The sequence below is a fragment of the Mus musculus genome, chromosome 4 (genome assembly GCF_000001635.26).
Source record: "Mus musculus strain C57BL/6J chromosome 4, GRCm38.p6 C57BL/6J".
Taxonomy (NCBI): domain Eukaryota; kingdom Metazoa; phylum Chordata; class Mammalia; order Rodentia; family Muridae; genus Mus; species Mus musculus.
In genome coordinates, this window is record NC_000070.6 from 123,689,015 (window position 1) to 123,697,380 (window position 8,366).

The following is an 8,366-nucleotide window of genomic DNA, read 5'->3' on the forward strand; positions in this document are numbered from 1 at the left end:
GGATTTGAACTTCTGACCTTCGGAAGAGCAGTCGGGTGCTCTTACCCACTGAGCCATCTCACCAGCCCCCCAAACATTTTATTTTTAAAGAATTTCATACAAGCACATCATCCTGATGTATCTTTGATCAAATCCACCCCATTTCCTCCCTTCCACTTCTTCTCCTTTTCACCCCCCATTTTCCTCTCCCAACTTCCTGGGCTCTCTGGGACGCCCTCAGGTTTAGCTGAAAATACCTTTATCTGCTGAGCCATTTCATTAACTCTACACATACATTTAAAAAATAAAAACTTTCGTAGTGTGGTGGCTTATGACTGCAATCCCAGCACTTAGGAGGCAGAGTCTGTAGAATTACCATAAGTTCAAGAGTAACCTAGGCGGACTGGAGAGATGGCTCAGTGGTTAAGAGCACTGACTGCTCTTTCAGAGGTCCTGAGTTCAAATCCCAGCAACCACTTGGTGGCTCACAACCATCTGTAATGGAATCGGATACCCTCTTCTGGTGTCTCTGAAGAGTGCAAATGGTGTACTCATATACATAAAATAAATAAATCTTTAAAAGACACACACACACACAGAATAATCTAGGCTACAAACTGAGTTCTGGGCCAGCCTGAACTATGTTGTAAGGACTTGTCTATAAACAAGTAGAAGTAAAGTTTTGAATTAGTAGCCCTGTATCCATGCATACACAAGCAGCACCAGGTGAACTCAGTGGATTTCAAACAGAACACATCAGGGGTAAAGAGTAGTTGAACCCAGTTCCAGGGTAACCTCGTCTTATCTCACTGAGCACCAGGCATGCATATGGTGCACATTCATACCAATAGGAAAAACACTCATAAATATAAAATAAAATAAATAAATCTAAAAAGAAAAAAGTGTATACAGTTGAGGAGGAAGTGGAAAGAAGTGAAGGGGGAGTGGATGTGATGAAGACACCACATGATGATATATATGCACGTATGAAATTCTTTTAAAAGAAAATGTTTGGTGAAATTTAGTTGTTACTATGATCAATAATACCCCAAGGAAGGTTCCATGAGGCACAAAAAATACTAAGCTTAAAAGTCATTTTCCAATTTAGAAATGAGTGCCATAGTGCTTGCCCAGTGAGACAAGACTGTGGGCACCAGGGTTTGGGGAGCAAGCTGAAGACATAGGAAGAGCAAGGGGAAACAGTCTCTAGAGGCAGGGAGCTGTGAGCAGGGTCTCTCTATAGACAGGGCCCACCCGCTGCAAGGCTGGGGAGAGAACTGCTAAAGCCCTGAAGGCCCAGCCTGTCTGTCTAGAGGACATCTAAAGGTTCTCCTCCTTCCACCCCTCAATGACCTTCCCAATCCTGACCACTAGTCTAATCCTGAATTATTCACGCTGCAAGCTGTCGTCAGAAGGTGGAGTTTCCGGAACCTTCTGGATTCAGGACGTTCGAATGTAAATCCCCAGGGCTACGTCCCTAGCTCCAACTGTACTACCCTGGGACTGAGCTCCTGGTGAGATTTGCCAAGATTTTTGCAGCTGGCTGTGGGCCGATGACCTTGGGCTACTGGGCTCCAATTCATTTCAGCGATCTTTTGTTGTGGAATACCACGTGCATGGGGACATGGAAGTGAATCCAATCAGATCCTTGTCTGTCTGTCTGTCTGTCACAGGACAATAGAGGTAGCAGAGGCTTCAGAACGATTGCCTTCCAGGGGCGCCCTTCATTGCGCCCCTCCACTGGATCCCATTTCCAAGCAGGCCATTACTGATTCTCTCAAGTGGACTTGGAATCTCATAGCCTCTGTGCTGGGTTTGGAGGAGCCCAGAACAGCTTGGGTCACACTGTTTCGTCTACACTTGGAGCATGGCATTCACTCAACAAAAGTAGGCAATTACTCCCTGGGGCCAGCCACTAAGCTTCATACCTGTGGCTTCTAAAAGGCTCAGAAGTTGGAGCCACACAATGGTGGAATAGACCTTTAATCCCAGCACTTAGGAGGCAAAGCCAGGTATATCTCTATGAATTTGAGGCCTGCCTGGTCTCTCCTTCTAAGGCTAAGATGGAATGCATGTGCCTCTTTGTCTAGATATCTTCTTAGGCTATTACTCGTTTTTGCTATTGTAGAGTTTGTTTTTGTTTTTCAAGGCAGGGTCTCTCTGTGTAGTCTTAGCTGTCCTGGAACTCCATATGTAGATAAGGTTGAATTTGAACTCACAGAGATCCTCCTGTCTCAGCCTTCTGAGTGCTGGGATTAAAGCCAGAACACAGCTTTTGTTTTTGTTATTGTTATTGTTGATGATGGAGGTGGTAGTTGTTGGTACCTGGGATCCAAACCCAGGGCCTTGCTTATACTAGGCAAGTCCTCTGCCATAGCTACCTCCCTATCCTGATTCTTCCCATACGTACAATGATGGCATAGATACATCTGTATCTCTAGATGTCACTTCTCTTCCTGGCTATAACTGTCTCCTCAGCATCTGGACACCCTAATCCCTCTTGAGTGACAGAGCTAAAAGACATAATAGAGAGAAATGTTGGAATAACTGACTGTATTACAGCAAATACAGGGTTCCTGAAGAGGCTCTGGCTTGAAAAAGGAGAAAAGCAGGGTATTAAGGTGGCAGACATGTAGATGTGGCTGAGGCAGGGTCTGCTACCTTGTTCTAGGCTTCTTTAGTCCCTATCCTTTTGTCATCTGGGTTGCTATGCTATCTGAGTCCTGTTTGAGAGCCAGGCATAGTAGTATGTGTTGTCATCTTAGTACTCTGGGAGCAGGAGAATCAAGAGTTCAAGGCTAGCTTGAGCTATATAGCACATTTGAGACCAGCCTATCTCAAAAAGCCCTCCCACAACAAGGTCAAGAACAAAAGCCTGTGGGGGGAAGGAGCTGCGCCTACTTTGTCTCTGTTTTATCTCCTGTTTCCAAGAATGTGTTTAATGAATATTCCTTAATTAGATGAATGAATGAATGAATGAATGAATGAGCAAATGAACAAGTTAATTATAACCTCTGAGACTGTGGTCATTACTAGGACAGAGGCATGACAGTGAAAGTTGTGGAATCAGGCACAATAGCAAAAGCGGGACAAAATGTGTGGCACTAACCCATAGTTAGGCTTGATTGTATGAAACAGACAAAACCACCCAGGTCCCCAGCAATGGCAAGACTGTGAACCTAACAGAATCTAGAGTCACCTAGCCTAGCAGGCAAACCTCTGGGCGTATCTGAGGGGGGAAGGTTGACTAGAGTGTAACAGATGTTGAGGTTGTGGGAGGAGTCCACTGAGGCAGGAGGATTCACCCTAAATAAGGGAGGCACAGTTCTATGTACTATAGCCCTACAATGAATAATAAAGAGAGAACAACACCCAGATACAATGTGACTAGCTGTCTGACTCTCTTGCTCCACGCCTCCTGGCCCTTAATGGAAAATAGTTAAAACTGAGAGCTAAAATAAACCCTTTGTTCCCTAAGTTGTTTTTGTCAGATACTTTGTTGCAGAAAGGAGGGAAGTAACTAACAAATCTCAGATCTGGGCTCTCTTTTAAGCCTGCCACTCCCTGTGAGGCAATTTAGGAACCAAGTACCAGCCTACTCAAGATCGCTCCAGTCCCCCCTCCATCCATCCATCTACTCGTCCCTCCTTTCTTCCCTCCCATCTTCCCTCCTGGCATCTGGGACAGGGTCTGGTTACAATGTCTAGGCTGACCCCAAACTCACAGTTTTGCCTCAAGCTCCTGTGTGCTAGGATTACCCATGTGCCTCATCAGACCAGACTTCTATGCATTTCTAAATTGGGTATGGATCTGCAGTCTCAACACTTGAGATGGGAAAGGCTCCCGTTTAAATATTTTCTAACCTGTAAATAAACTCTTTCCTAATTTACATTATTTATTGTTGTTGTTGCTGATGATGATGTTGTTGTTATTTTGGTTTTTTGAGTCTGTGTTTCTTTGTATAGCCCTGGCTGTCCTGGAACTCACTCTGTAGACCAGGCTGGCCTCGAACTTAGAGATGTTTCCTGCTTTTGCCTTCCAAGTCCTGAGATTAAAGGTGTGCACCACCACTGCCCAGCTCATATTTTATTTACTTTTAAAAACATTTTATTTATTTTTTATGTATATGGGTGTTTCTGTGTAGATATGTGCACCATGTTCATGCAGTGTTATAGACAGCTGTGACTGGAGTTATAGACAGTTGTGAGCTGCCATGCGGGTACTGGGAGTAGAACCTAGATCCTCTAGAAGAGCAGCCAGTGACCTTAACTGATGAGCCATCTCTCCAGCCCCTCCTTCATATTTTCATTAGCCACGTGTTTCCCTGAGCAATAGAGCATTATTATTCATCAATAGCAAAGAATGGTTGACTGGCTTCTGGTCATAAACTCTCGGGACAAGGAGGATTCGAATGGCATAAAAAGAGCAGTCTGGCAGCTCAGGGTCTCAGGGGCAAACTGGATATTAGAAAAAGACCCACAACACGCAAAGCCTTTATTGCCTCTGGTTCAGTCTTCCAACACGGATGTCCTGGACTGATTTCCCTCCGGGACGCTGAGGCTGCAGCCTATGGTTGGCTGGTTTTATGGGCTTACTCCAGTTTACAGCCACACATGGTGGCCTGAGATACGTCAGCAAGATACTATCTAGATTATTCCAGTAGGCTTCAGGTCAATCCCCGGCTCCTCTGCTGCAGGCTTCAGAACACCGTCATGTGACACACATTTCTATCCATCCCTTCCAGAGCTGATGTCGGCGAGGCAATGCAAGCCTCGAATGAAAGCATTCAGTGATATATGATATTTCTAAAATTCTGAGTAGCAAAGGATAGCATAGTCCAGTCTTGGGCTAGGAAAACTCAGGGTGAAATGTTAGTTTATTTCTCCACAAACCTTGGTTGTTGTTTTTAATTTAAAAATTCAACTTTATTGAGGTAAATTAGGATGGTCAAGGTTGTGTACATCCACAATCCCAGCATGTAGGAGTCCCACATAGGAGAATCGCAAGTTCAAGGCCAGTCTGGGTTACATAATGAGGCCCTGCCTCAAATATGCAAGGGCATCCATCCATCCTGTGGCTGGAAAGATAGCCCAGTAGTTAAGAGTACTCATTGCTCTTCCAGAGGACCTAGGTTTAGTTCCTAGCACCCAACAGGCTCACAAATATCTTTAACTCCAGTTTGAAGAGATCCAATACCCTCTTCTGACCTCTGCAGGCTCCAGGCATACAAGTAGTACACAGACATACATGCAGACGCAACACTTAGACATGAGAATACCAGGTTGTTTTTTTTTAAAGATTTATTTATTTATTTTATGTATATGAGTATACACTGGAGCTGTACAGATGGTTGTGAGCCTTCATGTGGTTGTTGGGAATTGAATTTTAGGACCTCTGCTTGCTCTAGTCAACCCCACTTGCTCAGTCCCTGCTGGCTCCGGCCCAAAGATTTACTTATTATTATAAATAAATACACTGTAGCTGTCTTCAGATACACCAGAAGAATGCATCAGATTTCATTACGGGTGGTTGAGAGTTACCATGTGGTTGCTGGGATTTGAACTCAGGACCTTCGGAAAAGTAGTCAGTGTTCTTACTTGCTAAGCTGTCTCACCAACCCAAAAATACTAATTTTTTTTAAATTAAAAACAAAAAACCTGGAGGAACAACAATATGAACTAACCAATACCTCCAGAGCTCCCAGGGACCAAACCACCAACCAAAAAGTACACATGGTGGAACTCATGGCTCCAGCTGCATATGTAGCAGAGAATGGCCTAGTTGGTCATCAATGGGAGGAGAGGCCCTTGGTCCTGTGAAGGCTATATGCCCCAGTGTATGGGGAATGTCAGGGCCAGGAAGGAGGAGTGGGTGGGTTAGTGAGCAGGGAGAGGGGAAAGGGGATAGGGGGATTTCGGAGGGGAAATCAGGAAAGAGGATAACATTTGAAATGTAAATAAAGAAAATATAATAATAATGATGATGATGATGATAATAATAATAACCTAAACATGTCCCCAAGTGAAGGGTCTGGTTAAATGAATTTTAAGAACAGTAGTCACAATGCAATCACTAGTCCAGTCAAAACATTAATCACTCACAAAGATTGCCCCATGACGGTTAACTTATTTTTAGCTTTATATTTCAAAGTCATTTTAAATTTCTAGGAAGTTACAGTGAGGATCGGGACCCCGAGGACCCTTCCTCCAGTGCTTACATCTGCCATGCCTATAATACAAGACTGAAAGCAGGCGATTGTTGCAGTACAGAGTAGAGATGTGTTTCTATGTCACTCTATCTATCCCATTTGGACTTTTACCACCATAACAAAAAGCACAATAGAGCACAGAAGGGGGAGGGGCTCACCAGGCGCCTTCCTTTCCTAAGGATTTATAGACTGTTAAAGCTTGTCTGGAGGCTGGGCATAGTGATGTATGCCTTTAATCCCAGGACTCTGGAGGGTGAACCAGGACATCCCTGTGAGTTCAAGGCCAGCCTGAAACTCACTACAAAGTGATGTAGATCAGGTTGGTCTTGAACTTACAGAGACCTCCATTCTGCATCCTGAGTGCAGGGATTAAAGGCATGTGCCTCTCTAACTCCATCCTGAGACAAGGTCTCACTGTAAGTACCCCACGTTGGCCTCAAACTTGTGATCCTGCTCCCACCTCTCAAAGCTCTGAGATTATAAGTGCACCCTATTACCTCCTGCCTTTTTTCCCCCAGCCCTTCAGATCCACATTACAGGTATTTAATCTGCTCTTTTTTATGGCTAAGTAAATATCCCAAGGTGTATTTGTTTTTTAGAACTGTCTTAATAAATCATCCCAGACTTTGGGGCTTAAATTAATAAATATTTATTCTCATACAGTTCTGGGGCCCAGAAGTTTGAAAACTGAGGTGTCAGCACAGGCATTGGCTGCTCTGTCCCCTGAGGTCTGTAAGGCAGACTCTTCTCTGGGACCTTCCAGCTCTGGGTGAAACTAGTTACCCAGGGTCTTACACTATGCTGCCCAGGCAAGCTAAGAGCTTCCTGGATTCTAGCAATTCTTCTGCCCACTGGAACTATAGGCATACAACACTCCAGTCACACTTTGTTTAAGGTTTTCTATTTATTTATTCATTCATTTATTTATTTACATACAACACTCCGGTCACACTTTGTTTGAGGTTATTTATTTATTTTTTTGTCAGGTTTTCATATAGCCCAAGACGAACTCATTACATAGCTGAAGCAAGCAGTTCCCAGCCTCCTGTAACTCTGGCTCGAGGGGATCTGACCCCTCTCCTGGCTTTTGTGCACACATACAATTTTTTTTTAAAGATTTGTTTATTTATTTATTATATGTAAGTACACTGTAGCTGTCTTCAGACACCCCAGAAGAGGGCATCAGATCTCATTAGGGATGGTTGTGAGCTATCATGTGGTTGCTGGGATTTGAACTCACGACCTTCAGAAGAGCAGTCAGCGGCGCTCTTAACCACTGAGCCATCTCTCCAGCCCACAATTTAAAAAAAAAAAAAAAAAAGACATTTAACATAATTACCTCTGAAAAGACCTTTTGTCCAAATAAAGCTACATTCCCTGGTCTAGGAAATCAGAATGCGCACATGTGTTTTGGGGATGGGCTCAAGCTTAACTCTTGAACCTGACATGAACATACCACCACCGTTTGTTTATCCACTCACCTATTCGTGCGACACTTGTTTCCAGGTCTGGGCTGTTATAAAGAAAGCCTCTATGGATAGCCCTGTGCATATTTGTGTGGATATCTTCTTTCCTTTATCTGGGACAAACACCAAGGAGTACAACTCCCAAGTCATATGGTAATGGTATACTTCATTTTAAAGATTTATTTATTTCATGTATAGGAGTACACCATAGCTCTCTTCAGACACACCAGAAGAGGGCATCAGATCCCATTACAGATGGTTGTGAGCCACCAGGTGGTTGCTGGGAATTGAACTCAAGACCTCAGGAAGAACAGCCAGTGCTCTTAACCGCTGAGCCATCTCTCCAGCCTGGTTTTTCATTTTAAAGAGAATATTTTACAGGTTCTGAGAGGCTCCTCCATTTACACGCACAGCAGTTACATAGGAGAGATGTGGGGTTTTCGCATCCCTACTGGCCATGGTTCTTTAATTTGTGTGCTTCTCATAAATGAGCAGGGAAATCTCAAGCTCTTAATTTGCATTTTTAAGGCTAACAATGATATTTTCTATTATTTAATTATTTCATCTGCTTATTTGCCCTCTGTGGATTTTTTTTTTTTTTTTTTTTTTGAGACAGGGGTTTTCTGTATAGTCCCATCTGTCCTGGAACTCACTCTGTAGACCAGGCTGGCCTCGAACTCAGAAATTCACCTGCCTCTGCCTCCCAAGTGCTG